Source organism: Leptopilina heterotoma, unplaced genomic scaffold (assembly GCF_015476425.1).
Source record: "Leptopilina heterotoma isolate Lh14 unplaced genomic scaffold, ASM1547642v1 Lhet_281, whole genome shotgun sequence".
NCBI lineage: Eukaryota > Metazoa > Arthropoda > Insecta > Hymenoptera > Figitidae > Leptopilina > Leptopilina heterotoma.
In genome coordinates, this window is record NW_025110988.1 from 161,607 (window position 1) to 179,084 (window position 17,478).

Genomic DNA, 17,478 nt, shown 5'->3' on the forward strand with positions numbered 1-17,478 from the left:
AGTTTTGTATTATTATTTTTAAAAATACATCAGACGGTTATGTTTTTACTTTTTGATTCTGAAAGTTTTATATAGTTGTACATAAATAGAAGAAAGAAAATGCAAGAGGGAAAATTGAGACAGCGTTTTCAGGAAATTGGGGACATCAGAGAGGTGCGGAAATAATGATTTATCGTGGAGCTTAGCACAATAACATTTTTGCTATAGATATTCGAAAAGAACAAGTTCTATCGTATAGAGAAAGTCCTTTTGGTTCCATGCCAGCGTAAAATTCATCCCCCTAATTTTACGGATGAAAAAGAAAAGTATGAGAACAAAAAATTGAGTACGATCAGGAAGATAAAATATTTTAAACTGATTTAAAAAATTTTTCAATCAGTGGTCAAATTTGAAAAATCGTTCAGAATTTCCGAAAAAGGGATTCAGAAATTGTAAAGGGAAATTGTAAATTGTAAATTGTAATTGATAAATTAATAAAAACGGTACAATTATGCCAAAATTGGAACTTTCGAAACTTTACGGCCATATAATAGTAGAAGAATAAAAATTAATTTATACTGAATTTTAAATATTAAATGCAGACCATAAGAGAAGTTGTGTCATAATTTTAAATTAAAATCAAAATACCATAAACACATATTGCATAATATAAGTTTTGATGAAATGACAAAAGAATTCTTTTCTCCTCTCTCTCAAGAGTCAAAGTTGCTTTTGTTAAAAAAAATAGTATAAAAACAGAGGGAATGCACAAACAAACATTAGTTTTGTAGTACCGGTTGGAAATTCAGTGAATGCAAAGTCCGGAACTCCGGAGGCATTATTTTGCTCTTCAAAAGACCATTTACATTATATACCTGACCTACAATATTCCTTCATTCTGAAGATTATCCTCCTCTAAACAGAAGCGAACTTATCATTCATGATAAGCTGCTTAAATCTGACCGTTCTCAATTATTATCAACCATAAGTTTGTAATACGAAACGGAATCTGTACGGACATTAATTTATTTACGAATTTCCTTAATTGTGAAATTATCCAAATCCTCCAATAACTTCATTTTTAAATAAATATTTAATCATTATTATTTTTCCATAGGAATTAAAATTTTAAAAAAGTTCAAATTTAAAACTTTTGAAATTAAATAACTTTTAAGAATATTTAATTATAAAACAATGAAGATATCGATCACTCCAAATCAAGACTCGAAGTGATCGATATCTTCATTGTTTTATAATAATTCAAACTTCCATAAAATTAAAAAAAAAAATTAAATTATTTACAAAAATTTTAATAAAATCCTTCGCAAGAATTCAATTATTTTTATAAGTAATACAATTTTTTTTCGGTATCCGGTCAATTTCCCGAATCCAATTTCCCGAAAGCCGTCCTCCCGAAAACCCAATTTCCCGAAAGTCAAATTTCGGGAAATTGGATTCGGGAAAAAGGTCTTCGGGAAAAAAGCATTCGGGAAATTTGACTTTCGGGAAATTGGGTTTTCGGGAGGACGGCTTTCGGGAAATTGGATTCGGGAAATTGACCGGTAATCCAATTTTTCACATCAATTCAATTATTTAAAAAAATTGTAATAAAATTCGTCGCAAGAATTCAATTATATTATCATAATAAATAATCAAAATTTTTCCCAGGATTTAAATTATTTTTAAATTTTAATACAATTATAAATGAATTTCTCGAAAAATGTAATTATTTTCAAACATTTTTTGCAAGAATTCAATTACATTTCACAAATAATGAAATTCTTATCTTAAATTCAATGATTTTCAAAATCTACTATTTTAATAAAATCCTTCGCGAGAATTCAATTATTTACAAAAAAATTTAATATAATTCGTTGCAAGAATTCAATTATTTTGATAAATAATAAAATGTTTCACAGGATTTCAATTATTTACAAGAAAATGTAATAAAAATCATTGCAAGAATTAAATTATGTTTATAAATAATAATATTCTTCACAGGATTTCAATTATTTACAAGAAAATGTAATAAAAATCATTGCAAGAATTAAATTATTTTCATAAATAATAATATTCTTCACAGGATTTCAATTATATAAAAAAAAAATACAATAAAAATTCGTTGCAAGACTTCAATTAGGTATTTTCCTAAATAATAAAGATCTTTACAGAATTTCAATTATTTTTTATACAATCAAATAATTTTTAAAAAAATTCAATTAAACTTTTTCATTTTTAACACAATTTTTATTAGAAAATTATACGAGAATTCAATTATTCAAATATAAAAATGAAAAAATTGTTGAATAAATTAATGTTTTTCAAAATTGAATTCTCATAAAGAATTTTATCAATAACAAATTTTTAAATAATTGAATTTTAATAAATTTTTCAAGAATAATTACATTTTTCGAGGAATTCGGTTAAAATTGTATTAAAAATAGTTGAAATTCTATGATGAGTTTTATTTTTCATGAAAATAATTGAATATCTGTAAAAAAAATTTTATTATTTATGAAATGTAATTGAATTATTGCGTAGAAATTTCTAAAAAAAAATTTGTAAATAGTTAAATTCCTGTGAAATTTTTATTATTTATGAAAATAATTGTATTTCGAAGAATCCTGCAATTTTAATTTTTTCCAGTACTTTAATAAAAATCCCTAACTTATGAAAAGTTTTTTCAAAATTTTTTTAAAATAATCTTTTTTTAATAATTTTAATTAAAAATTTGGAAAATAATTGAATTGGACAAAGAATTTTTTCAATTTTTGAAAATAATCTTGCCTGTTCATAATTATAATTGAAAATTTGATTAATTTAATTTTATTTATTAACTGTTTGCATAGAATATTATTAAAATTTTTCAAAATAATTGAATTGTGGAGAACAATTTAATTATTTATAAAGATAATTGAAATTTTGAGGAGAATTTAAAAATAATACCAAACATAATTGAATTTCTACGAAGAATTTTATTACTTTTGAAAATAATTGAATTGTTTTTTAGAATTTTATGGAAATTTATGAAAATAATTGAATTCTTGTTGAGAATTTTTTTTTTTTTAAATAATATTCAAAAGAATTTAGAAAATCTGAAGAATTTTGCTATTTATGGAAATAAATGAATTCTTGAAAAGAATTTTTTTACAGTTTCTAGAAATAATTGAGTTCTTTTGACGAATTTAAAATTTAAAATTTTTAAGAATAATTACATTTTTCAAGAAATAATTTTTAGAAATAAAATTACAATTACGGTGACTATATAACTTCCCTTGATTATTTTCGAAAAATTTAAATAAAATTCTCTAAAAGAATTGAATTGAATTGAAATTTTCAATTATTTGTTTATAAAAATTCAATTATCTTGAAACAATAGAATTGAAAAATTTTAAAAATCCTATTTTTCAGAATTTTCAAAAAAACTGCGAAAATTCAATTTTATTAGGAAATTTTAAGTGTGTATCATTTTTTAAAATTAACTAATAAAAATCGAGATAAAAATTCTAATTATTAATCTTCGCACTAAGAAAGATGAATACATTAGAATGTGGCTCTTTATAAAATTCAATTATTTATCAATTATTAAATGAAAATACTTTAAAAATTCGATTTGTAAAAAAGTTTTTAATGAAATTCTTAAACAAATTGAATTATTTTCAGTTGAATTTCACAAAATTTCTATTAATTCAATTATTTTTTTAAATTTATTTACATACTATATTTGAATCAGTGACTGATTTTTTACTATCAAATTCATTATTTTTAACTAATTGAAATTAAGAGAACAGTACAAATATCAATAAAAATTGAAATAAGAAGCGATTTTTCAAAAATGAATTGATATAATAAAACTTTTTTTAATTTGGTGAAAAAATTCCCGGTTTGGTATAAAATTCCTGACACCCTGAATTTAATAAATAGACAAGTATTGGTTTTTTAAATCATGAAACTTCTTTTTAGTGAAATAATAGTAATAATAATAGTAATGGTAACAATATTAGCATTAATAATAATAATAATAATAATAATAATAATAATAATAATAATAATAATAATAATAATAATAATAATAATAATAGTAATAGCAATAACAATAATACAATTCCAATTCATTATGATTCATTAATTATCTAGCACCTAATAATTATTTCACATTGCTTTTAACTCTATTATAAAAACCGCAAAAGTATATCAATTATTAACTATATATTCATATAAATCCATTCCACTCCAGTAGTTCTGCAATCACTCCATATACATACATATTGTATAAGCACAATCGAACATAACTACATGTATTTCGGTGAAACATTTCATTTTGCCTTTTTCTCTTTAAACATGGAGTTCTATTACCTCAATAATCCACCAAGGACACTGATTTGCGGTCGATTTTGTAATAGTGATAATCATATATATTTAATAACCAGTTTCAACTTGTTTTGCCGCACTATTTTTAACGAGTCTCTTTTCTATATATACAAGAGACTCGAGAAAAGAAACGGTTGAGGATAAAAATTTATTGCACATTTTCAGGAGATGAAATTTTCTCGTTTCCAAGTGTATTTATGAATAATTTAATTTTTTATATCTATACACGCATTTCAACATGTCAAGTTTTATATCTGCGCGCAAGTGAACAAAATAAAAGTTTGAAGGAAAAAAAAAATAAAAGAATCAAATTGTATAATAGGGAAACAGAGAGAAAAAATTTATTTTCTTAAAATCCATTCTGAATATATGGCTATCAATATAGGTGTAGAAAAAATGTTTCGGAATAGTTTACGGAAGCAATAATAAATATGTTCATCAGATATTCTATAGAATTTTTTTTTTTTTTCAACTGGATGAAAGAAAAATATATGTTCAGCGCATTTCGGATAATTTTATGCTAACGATGAATAGTTTATAAACTCATTAGAGTTGGTTGAATTTTCGGTGTGTATAACTATCTCTAACTGATCTGGTAATTGGCCGAAAATGTTTGATAACTTTTAGGATGGGGGGGGAGGGGATTGTGATATACATTGCACGTGTTGAGAAAATTAAGTTCCCAATTTCCAGTAGCATGGGTGTGCGATATGAGCGTACATCAAAGGCGTTGTCCCCAGGTTGAATGTCCATTAGAACAATGTCATTATCTCCTATAACAACATTCATGCTTGCGTCCATTTCGCGGACCCTCGCGAAAACATTACAGACATTATATTCATATTGGATAATTGACACTCAGAAATTGTGATATTATATGCGCGACAAGAGATATTTCAACAATAATATGCTACGAGAAGGGAAGGGGGAAAGAGAACTTGATGTCGAGAAATTTATTAAATTATTTCCCAATTTGATATGAATATGGTGGAAGATTATAGTTATTATTATTATTATTATTATTATTATTATTATTATATTCTCATTTTACGGTAAAATCACTGCACACTAAATAGAAATATTAAGTGTTCATATAATATTTATAGTTGATAATATCAATATCGAAAATGTAAATATTTTATCGACGAAAATATGAATATTGAATTATATTTTTCGAAAATACGAAGTATTTGATAATTAATAATAATGTTAACATTGCACAAAAGTTATTGACTAAACATTAGGAGTAGACTAGGGTGGAAAAGACATTTTTTTACTGTTTACCCCATAAAATAAAAATTTTGAAAACTTTTTTCAAATTGTACTCTCTACAGAGCTGTTAAAAATCATGTTTTTCTTTAAAATCCAATCTTTTTTTTTGATTAAATCGGATTTTTTTTTATTTAAAACAAATTGTTTGACAAATCGAAAACATGCAGATATTTTTTCCTGATTTATAATAAAATAATATTAGAAATTAGAAAATTGTTAAAAAATTATGATTAACAAATAAAAAATATCTATACCTTTTTTTATTATAATTTTTCTATAACAAATTTCGTTTCACTGATCTAAATTATGGAAATTTTTCTCCTTTTTATTTATAGGAAAAAAATATTCGAAAAATGTTAATTGTTAAAAAATTATTATTTAAAAATAAGAAATATACCCATTTTATGCGTAATTTTTATCTCTCAATAACAATATTCTTCACAAACTCATTCTTTTCTTTTGGAAAAAAAATATTACATTAATCCCGTTTCTAACAATTTTTGTAGAAAATTGTACAATAATAATAATTATAATAAAATACAAAGTTTTTTGAAAGTAAGGCAAAAAAATGTTTATAAATTCTATTTTTCAATTACAAATTTCAGTTGAAAATTTTTGAATTTTTATAAAATAAAGGAAATAATTTTACTCAAACAAGTTCTATTTAATTTATTTACGAATTTCGTTAATTGAAAAAATTACATTGTTACTGTAAATTCTTCAAAATTATTTTTATCATTTCAAGTACATTATTATTTTCTAGAATTATTAACTAAAATTCTTTCTTAAATCAATTATTTTTAATAATTGTTTACAAAATACTTTGAGAATTTTCAAATCCATTTGTTTACAATTAAATTTTATGAAACTTCATCGATTATTCGGAAATTCTTCAATTATAAATACATATTAGAAAATATAAACTTCAAAGAGTTTTAAACAAAAGAAAATCAAATAAACTTTTTCAAAAAAAATTAATTCTACAGAATTATCAGTTTCAAAATTAAATTATTTCTAAAAATCCACGCAAAAATGCTTTTTAGTATTCAATTATTATCTAAACTTTAAACTAAAATTCATTATTAAATAAATTTTTATTAGAAAATTCTACGAGAACTTAATTATTTTAATACAAAAATAAATAATTTATTGAACAATTGAATGAATCAACAAATTTTTAAATGATTGAATTCTTTTGGGGAATTAAAATAAAATTTTTAAGAATAAGTTCATTTTTCAAGGAATTCGATTAAAAATTTACTGAAAATAATTGAAATTCTGCAATAAGTTTTATTATTCTTGAAAATAATTGAATTCCTAAAAAGAATGTTATTATTTATGAAAATAATTGAATTTTTGCGAAGGATTTTAATATTTAAGAAAATAATGGAATTTTTTATAGAAATTTAATAAAAATTGTATTGAAAATAATTAAATTTCTGTGAAGAATTTTATTATTTTTGAAAATAATTAAATTCTTTTGGCAAATTTCAATAAAATTTTTAAAAATAATTGAATTCATCCTAAAAAGAATTTTATTATTTATGAAAATAATTGAATTTCCGCGAAGGATTTTAATATTTATGAGAATAATTGGATTTTTTTACAGAAATTGAATAAAAATTGTATTGAAAATAATTAAACTATATTAAAGAATTTTATTATTTTTGAAAATAATTGAATTCTTTTGACAAATTTCAATAACATTTTTTAAAATAATTTAATTCCTAAAAAGAACTTTATTATTTATGAAAATAATTGAATTTCTGCGAAGGATTTTAATATTTATAAAAATAATTGAATTTTTTACAGAAATTTAATAAAAATTGTATTGAAAATAATTAAATTTTTATGAAGAATTTTTTTTTTTTTTTAAATAATTGAATTCTTTTGACAAATTTCAATAAAATTTTTAAGAATAATTACATTTTTCGAGGAATTCTATGAAGGTTGAATAAAAAATAATTGAAAATCTGAAATGTGTTTTATTATTTATGGAAATAATTGAATTATTCAAAAGAAATCCTTTCTTAAAAAAGACATGGAGTGGAAAGGTCGAATGTATCGAAAAGTATCGAAGTAAAGAATGGGCAATGAGAATGTAAAATCTTAATAGAAGGGTGTTTTTAAAATTGTTTGTACATGTGAAGGTGGCGCTGCAGTCGTATGTTATTTAAAAAGAGCGCGAATATATAAATTTTATTTTTGTTAAGAGAAAGTACTCATAATAAATCTTATTTTGCATTGTCAAAAAAAACGTCAACATTTCAAATATAAATAAGCAAATTATTAACTGAAAAAATTTGAATATTATTATTAATGAAATAATGGACTTGGACAATGGACATATAAAAACTAGCACCGTAGACGGCCGCTTGCGGCCGTCGGAGGAGCTAGTTTATAAAAAATTTGTAAATAATTGAATTCTTGTATGAAATTTTTATTATTTATGAAAATAATTAAATGTTTGCGTAGAATTTTATCAAAATTTTTTGTAAATAATTCAATTCGTTTGAAAAATTTTATGAAAATAGTAGATATTGTAAATCATTAAATTGAGGAAATTTTTTGAAAATAATTAAAATTTTGCCAAGAATTTCATTTAAATCTATGAAAATAATTGAATTTCAGAGAAGTATTTTATTATTTATAAAGATAATTATGTACCAAAAAGTGAAAAAAAATTTGTTATACCAAGAAGCAAATAATTTTTGCTAAAAAGAACTTAATTATTATTTCCATTACATCCTAAACAGATTTTCACCAACTTTACTAGTTTAGAATTTAATAAAAATCAACGGAATTGAAATTACAATAATATGAAAATAATATAATTTCAAATAATAACAATTATACTAGAAATAAAAAGAAATAAACCCTATTGTTATAATTTGCTTTTTTCTCTTCGATTTTTCTCATCAGAGAAATTGCTTTAAAATTTTTGAATTGAAAAAAAAAATAATAATCGTTTTTGAATTAAAAATAAAAATGATTGGCAAACGTTGTGCGCTTAAAGGCAAACAACATTCTTTCGATAGAGACCAATAACTATATAATGATGAATATCGTAAAGTCTGCACACGAGTTTTAAACACAACGATTTATACAAATTGACAGATATTCATGACTTCCTTATGAACGTGATTGAATATATAAATTTCTTCACAGTCACGTGGACAATTTAATTAAATGTTAACTTTTATTTCTAAGCTTTATACAGTGAATGTCATTTATATAATCAGTATGCAATTTGATACAAATTAAATTATTTTTTTTTAAGATAATAATCATTTAAAAAAAATTGAGGCAACATTACGTAAATATTCATAATATGTATTGTTTATTCACCTTCTCGATTAGGCGAAAATATATTTATTTGAAAAATGGCAAAATACTAAAGGAAATTGAATAATAAATTTATAATTATTATTGCTAACTTTAATTTAATTTTAATTAACTTTAATTGAAATATTACTGCTAATTATTGCTAATTTTAATATTATTATTCATTTTCTCGCCTAAGAGAAATAAGGGGACGTTTTTTGTTTTAATAAACGAAAAATCAAATAATAGAAAAAAAAAATATAAAAAGAAGTAATTCTTCGGTAATGAATAAAAAAATGCCTGAAAATTACTTTGAAATTAACATTGCTTTAATTTTTCAAAGAGTAATTCTCTCTAATTTTAAATTAATAATTATAAACTTGTTTTTCTGCATAATTAATAAGAATAAAAATCCACAAGGACTTAAAATCCTTTTTCCCCATTAAATGAGAAAATTAAAGGGGGTAATTACTAGGAATTCGTTTGACTCGAACAACCACAGAAGTTGTTTATAAATCGTGATGAAAAGTACTGAGTAAAATTGAATTACAGCAGCTACCCTCAAACCCCTTAACCTGATTACAGAAACAAGCTATAAACAAGCACACGAAGCAATATTCTGTCTATGCAAAATTTACCAATGGTAGTACATGTATAGATACAGACTCTTCGATCGTAAAACATGATTTCTTTACTGATTTGAATTTATTATTAATCGACAAAACAAAAAAAAAATTGAATCAGATTTATAAAAGATTCACACAGGCGAAAAAAATAGGTTTGAATCAATTAACATATTTTGATTGTAGAAAAATTATTTTTAGGTTTAGAATTTTTTTCAAGATTTTATTTATACCGAAAAAAAATGATTTGATTCAAATGAATAATTAATCGTTGATACAATTTAAATAAAATACATTTTCTTTCAGTGAACAATGTTTTAATTTTAAATTCTGCGATAGGCTATGCTTTAATTAAAAATGAATTTAAATTTATACTTTAAAATACTATTGCAGAGTTGAGGATAAAAATGGAATAAATACTGAAGTCTGAATTTAAGAAAATTTTGTTATATTTAAGTCTATGTATTTTAAGAAACGAGTGCAGGTATTTCTATGCGAAAGACCAGGGTGCATTCGTTGTACATATTACATCTTGTATCCCTGAGGGCAACTATATATATATCTGTATATGTAGATAACAACAGGGTACTTTGATGCACTACATGTCACCACTTAAGGGTATTTGTGACTGTTGGTCATACGTGATTTAACACGTTCATTTGAATATAAACAATGAATTTGATTCATCGAATCAAAAGAAATATTCATTTGATAATTAACCAATTAAACGATTTAATTCGATGTTTTATAAACATTCGAGGATTAATTTCAAGATTAATTAATTTTTAAATCAATTTTTATTATAAAATTCTACTACAATTCAATTATTTAACTACAAAAATAACACTATTAACTAAAAAGGATCAAATTGCAACGAATTGATCTCAAAAAGTGTGTCAAATCAGAAATTGATCTCAATTTTTGGATCATTTTGATCCAATTGAGGATCATTTTGACATTTTTAGGAAAACAGTGAAATAATTTATTGAATAATTTAATGTTTCTCAAAATTTAATACCCGATAAAGAATGTTATCACTAAATTTTTTAATAATTGAATTCATTCGACCAATTTTAATAAAAAATTTTTAGAGTAATTATATTTTTCGAGAAATTCGATTAAAATTGTATTAAAAATAATTGAAGTTCTGAGATAAGTTTTATTATTTGTGAAAATAGTTAAATTCCGAAGAAGAATTTTATTATTATTATTAATTTAAAAATTTTTATATTCTTATTATTTTTTTCTCGTGTTTTTAACTAAAATTCTTCTCTATAAGCTTTATTTTTAATAATTTTTGAAAAAGTTCTTTGAGAATTTTCAAATTCATTTGTTTATAATATTCAATTTTACAAAATTTCAATTATTCGCGTGAATTCTTCAATTAAATATGTATTAAAAAATAAAAACTTGAAATAATTTTTAAAAAAATCCGCAATTAAAATTTTTCAAAAAAATTAATTCTACAAAATTGTTAGTTAAAAAAATGAATAATTCAGATTTTCAAAGATTTTAATTTAAAACCTTTTCGAAATTCAATTATTTCCAAAAATTCACGCTCTAATGCTCCTAATATTCAATTATAATATAAAATTTCAACTAAAATTAATATTTACAACTATTTTTATTAAAAAAATTCTATATTAAAATTCAATTATTTTAATAAAAAGAAGAAATAATTTATTGAATAATTGAATGTTTCTTAAAATTCAATTATCATAAAGAATTTTATCAATGACATTTTTAAATAATTGATTTCTCTTGACGAATTTTAATAAATTTTTTAAGAATTTAAGAAAAATTACATTTTTCTAGAAATTTGATTAAAATTGTGTTAAAAATAATTGAAATTCAGCAATGAGTTTTATTATTTATGAAAAGAGTTGAATTCCTAAAAAGAATTTTATTTACGAAAATAATTGAATCCCTGTAAAAATTTTATTATTTATAAAAATAATTGAATTGTTGCGAAGAAATTTATAAAAAAATTTGTAAATAATTGAATTCCTGTGAAATTTTTATTATTTTATAAAAACAATGAAATGTTTGCGTAGAATTTTATAAAATTTTTTTTTAAATAATTGAATTCTTTGGGAAAATTTTATTAAAATAGTAGATATTGAAGATCATTGAATTGAGGAAATTTTTTGAAATTGTTTGAAATTTTGCCAAGAATTTTATTAAAATTTTTTTAAAAAAATTGAATTTTGGAGAAGAATTTGATTATTTCTAAAGATAATTGAAATTTCCACGAGAATTTTTAAAAAATTTTGAACATAATTGAATTTTTGCGAATAATTTTATTTTAAACATTTAAGGATTTGAACTATTGAGGAGTTGAGTTTTCGAGGTTTTAAACATTCAAGGAGTTAAACTTTTGTGGTATTAAATTATCGAGGTTTTAAACTTTCTATGTTTTAAACATTCGAGAATTTTAAAATTAGAGGAGTTGAACTTTTAAGGTTTTAAAAATTTCGAAAAAAACATCGAAAATTCAAAACAACGAATCCTCAACTATTCTCATAATGATAAAATTCTTAATTTAAAAACCCTAATAATATAGGTACCACATCAGCTATAGTTTGTAAATAAAATGTTACTTTCGTTTCCTAATGTCATAAAATATACAATTTAAATGTGTATCAATTTTAGAAAGTTTTTGCATGCAAATTTTTTTCGTTCGTTTCCTTAAAAAAAAATAAGTTGAATTATTATCATAATAGTCAATCACTATTAGTCAGTTCTCATAGAATAATCTGAGTAATTTATCTCTGCTATATAGTTATGGCAATAAATTCAGTAAATATCGCATACAATTAATCTACACAGTTTATCAATTAAATGTTAAGGAACAATTCACGGTGTTTCTATATATATATATAAAATATAAAAACGTTATATTAAAAATATCCTGTGCAATAATTTTAAATCTTAATCTTCGTAATTTAAATTTTTATTTAAGAGACAAAATAATAAAATTATTGTCATTTGGATATTTTACTTTATACACAATATAATTAATTGACAAGAAAATGATTAATTTATTTATTTTTTCTTTAATTTATTTAATAATTTTATTTATTTATCATAAGCAAAATTTATTCTATATCAATATTGAAGATTTTTTTTGTCAATCAATATTTTTTATTTTAATTTATATAAAAATTTTATTTTTTTATCATAAACAAAATTTATTCTATATCAATATTGAAGAAAATTTTTTTAAATTGAAAAAACGATGGACTATGATTTAAAGAATTTTACTAGAAAAAATTTATTTGAGTCGGAATGATGTTACTTTTTTGATTTACAGAGTAATTTAATTCTCAAAGAAAAATAGTGGTTCTTCTATAAAAGCAAATTTTCTTTTCCGTTAATAAAGTTATTTCCACAAGATAATGATGTTACTAGTAGAAAAAGCGTAGTTGCGTCAGACAAACTTAAAGATTTTTCAACAATATTAAAAGTGACATTAGGAACATTAGAATGGAATATTATTATTATTATTATTATTATATTATTTTTGATTTTATTATTTGCGTTATAGTAATATTATTACTTTATTATTATTATTATTTAAAATTTTTATTTTCACTATTATTGTGTATTTAATGTCCCTCTGTATACTTCAATAATAATTAACATAAATCTTACCTTATTATTATTTTTCAAATCAATGCAATAGATTTCACTCACCTGCAACAAAAAACAAAAAAATAATTAATTAATTATTACATAATAATATTTGAAATTACTTATTAATTTTATTTAACATTCAGAACTTATGTTGACAATAATAATTGCAATTCTTATGAAGATTTTTACAAAAATTTTTTAAATAATTGAATTATGTTTAGAAATTTTATGAAAATAGTAGATATTGAAAATCATTGAATTACGAAAAGTTTTTAAAAATAATTAAATTATGCAAAGAATTCTATTAAAATTTTTGACAATAATTGAATGTATGTGTGGTATTTTAATAAATTTTTTTTAAAAAGCATTAAATTAAATTATTAATCATGAAAAAAATTGAAATTTTACGAACGATTTTATTAGAATTTTTCTAAATAATTGAATTTCCAAGAAGAAACTAATTACTTTTAAAAATAATTGAATTCTTGTGATGAATATTGTTATTTATAAAAATATTAAAAATAATTGATTTTTGCAAAGAATTTTATTAAAATGCCTCAAAATAATTCGATTTTCGGGAATAATTTTGTTATTTTTAATAATTGAATTCTTGAGAAGAATTTTATTAAAATCTTAAAGAATAATTTAATTATTTCAAAAAAAAATTAATTACAATTGTATTTAAAATAATTGATTTCTTTTGAAAAATTTTATTAAAATATTTGAAAATAATTGAATTCCTGTGAAAAATTCCAATATTTTTGTAAATAAGTGAATTCTTCCAAAGAATTTAAAAAAAATAAATTTTTTTTTTAACTAATTGATTTTTTAGAGAAATGGAAATTAAATTTTTAAGAATAATTACATTTTTTGAGCTATTCCTGTAAAATTGTATTATAATAATGAATTAATAATTGAAATCTTGTGATGAATTTTATTAAAAGTTTCTAAAATAATTGAATTCCTGAGAAGAATTTTATTATTTAAGAAAATAATTGAATTATTGCGAAAAATTTTATTAAAATGTTTAACAAAAATTGAATTTCTGTGAAAAATTTTGTTATTTTTGACAATAATTGAATTCTTTCTAAGAATTTTATAAACATTGTTTTAAATAATTTAATTCTTCTGGAAAACTTTATTTGTGAAAATAGTTTAATTTCTCGATTAATTGATTTAAAATAGTATTAAAAATAATTGAAATTCTTCGATGAGTTTTATTATTTATAAAAATAATTGAATTTTTGCTTAGAATTTTATCAAAAAGTTTTTTAAAAAATTGAATTTCCATGAAAAATGTTTTTTGAAATAATTGAATTTTGGATCAATTTTATCAATTTTTTTTAATTGAATTTTTTTCCTAAATTTTATGAAAATACTAGATATTGAAAATAATTGAATTTCGAATATTTTTTGAAAATAATTGAATCTTTTTAAAGAATTTGTTTATCATTTTTGATTTTCAGTATTATCGAATTTAAAGTAGTGGAAATTCTCAAAAAAAAAATAAACAAAAATAGTAGCTTTTAGTGGCTGAAATCTAAAAAAAATACCCAAATAGTAGCATATAACGTAAAAAAAGTAGTAAATATAGTAGGTTTTAGTAGATGAGTGCAAAGCCTGCATTTGTTATTTTTACGAATTAAAATTCTTAAATTTTTTAACATCGAAAAAGATTAGAAACGAAATTATTAAAAAATGTGTGTTAAAAAATTTTTTTAATTAAAATTTTGGAGACTAAAGAAATATAACTTCCTGGGTGCATAAATTCAATTTTGATATATATAGGTATATATGCATAGCATATATTGGATGAAATAATGTGCAGAAATTTATGTGCAAAATTTCATATTAGAAGGAGGAATTTTATTTAGAGCATAGGGAAGATGCTTCATGTGTATGAGTTACGATAATAGGGTGCAATGCTTCGCCTTGTGTAATGGTGTATAGTGTATATATGTACATACATTACAAATTGCTCTGCATGAGTGGATGAAAATAACATTTATAACAAGGCCTGAAAAATTATATGCTAAAGTGCGTACATTAAATCGCTTAACTCCTTTCTAAGTTTATATCCATGAAAAATAAAACGATATATGCTTGTTCATCGATTCTGTTCCGCCCAGAGCTCATTACATACGCTTCCTTTTTTTTAATCCAATTATATGATTAAAAAGCCATTCGTTGAATTTACTTTTTTTCTCTGCTTTTCATAATTATTTGCAGTAAATTGAAAATTTCATAATTATTATTACTTTTATTATTATTTTTATTATTATTATTAAATTATCACTTTAATACGTTATTCGTTAATTTAATTACATCGAGTAATAAAATTAACCAATTAACTCAAAAAAATGTTCTATTATATTTATTTACAAATTTATTTAATTGTAAAATTATTCAAAAACATCAATAACTTATTTTTTAAATAAATATTTAATCATTATTATTTTTCTGTAGGAATTAAAATTTTGCAAAACATTCAAATTCAAACGTTTTTGAAATTCAACAACTTATAATAATTTAAATTACCATAAAATTTTTCAAAAAAAAAGTTAATTATTTACAAAAATCCTAATAAAATCCTTCGCAAGAATTCAATTATTTTTACAAGTAGTGAAATTTCTCAATAAAATTAAATTTAAAAAAAATGTAATAAAATTCGTTGCAATAATTCAATTATTTTCATAAATAATAAATCGATTATTCGATAATTAATTTTTAAATCAATTTTTAGTAGAAAATTCTAGAAGAATTTAATTATTTAAATTAAAAAATAAATAATTTATTGAATAATTGAAATTTTGCGAAGAATTTTATTAAATTTTTTTTTAAATAATTGAATTCCTGTAAAATTTTGCCAAGAATTTTATTTCAATTTTTTAAAAATAATTGAATTTCGATAAAGAATTTTATTATTTATAAAGATAATTGAAATTTTGACAATAATTTTTTTTTAATTTTTGAACATAATTGAATTTCTGTGAAGCATTTTATTATTTATATAAATAATTGAATTATTGAAAAGAACTTTGTTAAATTTTTTTAAATAATTGAATTTCGGTGAAGAATTTTATTATTTATAAAAATAATTGAATTCTTGAAAATAACTTTGTTAAATTTTTTTAAATAATTGAATTCTTTCGACGAATTTTATAAAAAAATTTTTTAAATAATTAATATTTTTCGAAAAATTTTATGAAATTTTGTATTTTAAATAATTGAATTCCAGTGAAAATTGTATTACTTATGAAAATAATTGAATTATTTCGAAGAAATTTATTAAAAATTTTGTTAATAATTGATTTCCTGTAAAATTTTGCCAAGAATTTTATTAAAATTTTTAAAAATAATTGAATTTCGATGAAGAATTTTATTATTTATAAAGATAATTAAAATTTTGACGAGAATTTTAAAAAAATTTGTTAACATAATTGAAATTCTGCGAAGAATTTTTATAACTTTTGAAAATAATTTGAATTTCTGGAATCATTTGTAACTTTTCCAAAATTCAATTTTTTTTTTACTATTTTTAACTAAGATTTTTTAAATTTTAACTGTCATGCTTTGATCAAAATAGAACTAAATTTAATAAAGAAGAAACTTGAATATTGAGCTTGAAAACTTAAATTATATTTTCTCTTTTTGAAAAGAATTGCGACAAAAAATACGGGCAATTCTTCAAATGTGCACTAATAAATAAAATTTATAATATCAAAAGAGATAAATTTTCTTTTGGCGAAAAAATAAGTGAATAAAAATAAATAGAAAAATTTGATTGATGACAAAGAAAATACTATTAAAAATTCCTATCAACTGCATATAAAGAGTAAGAGAGAGAAAGAGTGAAAGCCGTGTTAAAACGAATCAAAAAACTATTTCCGGAAAAAGCAATTGGCCTGATAACTTGTTTGAATGTAATGAAAAAAAAAATTTCAATTGAATGCAATTCAGAACAAAAGTTTCACATATGAATTTTTATATTTTTTACCAAAAAAAAAAAGATTCTTGTTAATTTATAAACAAAAACTAAAAGAAAAAATGAATTTAAAGAAAAAAATTTCAATCATAAATATGATTAAAAACAAAAAGTCTTTTATGTAAATTTTTATCCTTTTTATCAAGGAAAAAATCATATCTTGTTTATTAATAAACAAACCTTGTAGTAAATAGTCAGGAAATTAAAAGCAAATAGCAAAAAAAATTATTATTATTATTATTATTATTATTATAAGAGGAATAAAAAACAATTTCTTTTATTTTTAAC

General features: G+C 20.8%; 1 protein-coding gene across 1 annotated transcript in view; it reads right to left on the reverse strand.

Annotated features, from left to right (window-relative positions):
* LOC122504141 (tetraspanin-5) overlaps positions 1-17,478 on the reverse strand; it is a 180,318-nt gene that overhangs the window by 70,077 nt on the left and 92,763 nt on the right. The window lies entirely within an intron of this gene.